This window comes from Marmota monax, unplaced genomic scaffold (genome assembly GCF_021218885.2).
Source record: "Marmota monax isolate L192 unplaced genomic scaffold, Marmota_monax_Labrador192_F-V1.1 WCK01_AAM20220418_F8-fsc00087, whole genome shotgun sequence".
NCBI classification, from domain to species: Eukaryota; Metazoa; Chordata; class Mammalia; order Rodentia; family Sciuridae; genus Marmota; species Marmota monax.
Genome location: NW_026693476.1, coordinates 6,940,930 through 6,942,500, shown reverse-complemented (window position 1 = coordinate 6,942,500; position 1,571 = coordinate 6,940,930). Strand labels below are relative to the sequence as shown.

Genomic DNA, 1,571 nt, shown 5'->3' with positions numbered 1-1,571 from the left:
TTTTCTCCTCCCAATCAGGGTTGGAGAAGTGGTGCTGGCTGTTGAAGGCTTTTGGGGTTCGGCACAAACATTAACGGAATGACAGCTGGCAAAGAGAAGCATAGCATTGTTATGCCAGGCAGCTCTCAAGGGAACTAGCTGGATGGCCCCCAGAAACCCATGTGGTAGCATTCACTGTGGTCTCCCAGACTAGGTCTGGCCAAACCAAAGAGGATGACTTCTCTCCCAGGCACAGGCTGCACACATCCCAAAGCAGGTTCCTGCTGAAAGACTAGTCCACGAAGAGCCTCCAGTGAGACTAGGTTCTGAATGATGAATTGAAAACGGCCCAAACTGTTCTGCTTCTGGGCTAGGCTGAACTGGGCACAAGCTGAGTTCCAGAAAGACATCGAATCCTCATAGATTCTCAAGTACTGCCTCCTGCACACCCGGAGCAGCCTGCCACCTCTCTTCCCATAGTGAAGACACCAGACTCCAGATGAAAACCTCAGGGGAGGCAACATCCTCCTCCCTCCCCTTTCTTTCCATGTTTTACCTTCTTTACTGCTTTTTACCTCTCCTTTTCTTCCTCTCCCCTTGGGTACATCCCCTTTCCTTTTCCATCAATCCAAACTCGGCAACTGCAGAAGTAGAAGGACTCTCCCCGGGGTCTTAGGGATTGCAGTTCCAGAAGGACGGGTTCAAGATAACTGAGAATCAGTGTTCCAAGGGAGGCAGGAAAAGTGGGGGCTTCTATGGACAACTGAATATTGACAAGAAACAGGAGCTGTGTGACTGATGTCAATAAAGAAAAGAAAGCATAAACAGGAAGGAAATGTCCACAAAACAAGAGTCCATTAACCTCTTGATGTGCTTTCTTGAGCCTCTGGGCACCTCAGTTCCAGATGCCTGCGGTCAAAGGACAGAGAAAAAAAAAGTTTACATTCCAGGCAACAGCTGCAAACATGCTTAAGTCCCATTTCCTGATGGCCTCTTGACCCCATCTGAAAGGCTTTCAATGTTGCTTCCATCATAATTTTCCTTTGATTTCCACTTTCTCCCCAACATCTATCCTGTCCTTCTCTCCATCTCCTTTTTCTGATGGCCTCTACCTGTTGACTTAGGCTTCATGTGCTCACAGAAAGTTTTCCCCAAACTCAAAAGAAGGAATGAATGCTTCTCCATGGGCCTTCCAGTGAACTGAGCAGGGCTGAGCCAGGGGGTCCCTTTTCTCAGCCCTGACCTGGGGCTATCCTAATGAGAGAGCTACAAGGGACAGTGTCAAGGACATTGGCTCTTAAGGAAGAGAGAGCAGGATTTCGATTCTGCCTGTAATAGCCGTGGGATCCTGGCAAGGTTCTCTATTACCCTAGGCCTCGGTTTCTTTGTCTGTAACAGCGGCAATACCTATCTTAGAATTGTCGTAACAATTAAAGGATTTAATATAGATAAAGTATATGGCCCATGACAAGTGATTGTCTTCTCCTTCCTTCTTCTTTCTGATTAAGGACTGCAGTCTCTTGATGTCTGGTGTCTGGATCCATCCACATTACACCCCACTTCCTGCCCAGATGCTAGGTTAAGTCAACATC

At 47.6% G+C, this 1,571-nt stretch overlaps 1 long non-coding RNA gene across 1 annotated transcript in view; it reads right to left on the bottom strand.

Moving 5' to 3' along the window:
• Positions 1-878, bottom strand: part of LOC124102039 (uncharacterized) — a 51,424-nt gene extending 50,546 nt beyond the window's left edge. The window contains exon 1 of the long non-coding RNA XR_006854782.2: positions 536-878. This is a non-coding gene — a long non-coding RNA (uncharacterized LOC124102039). The remainder of the gene's footprint in view (positions 1-535) is intronic.
• Between the last annotated feature and the right edge of the window lie 693 nt (positions 879-1,571).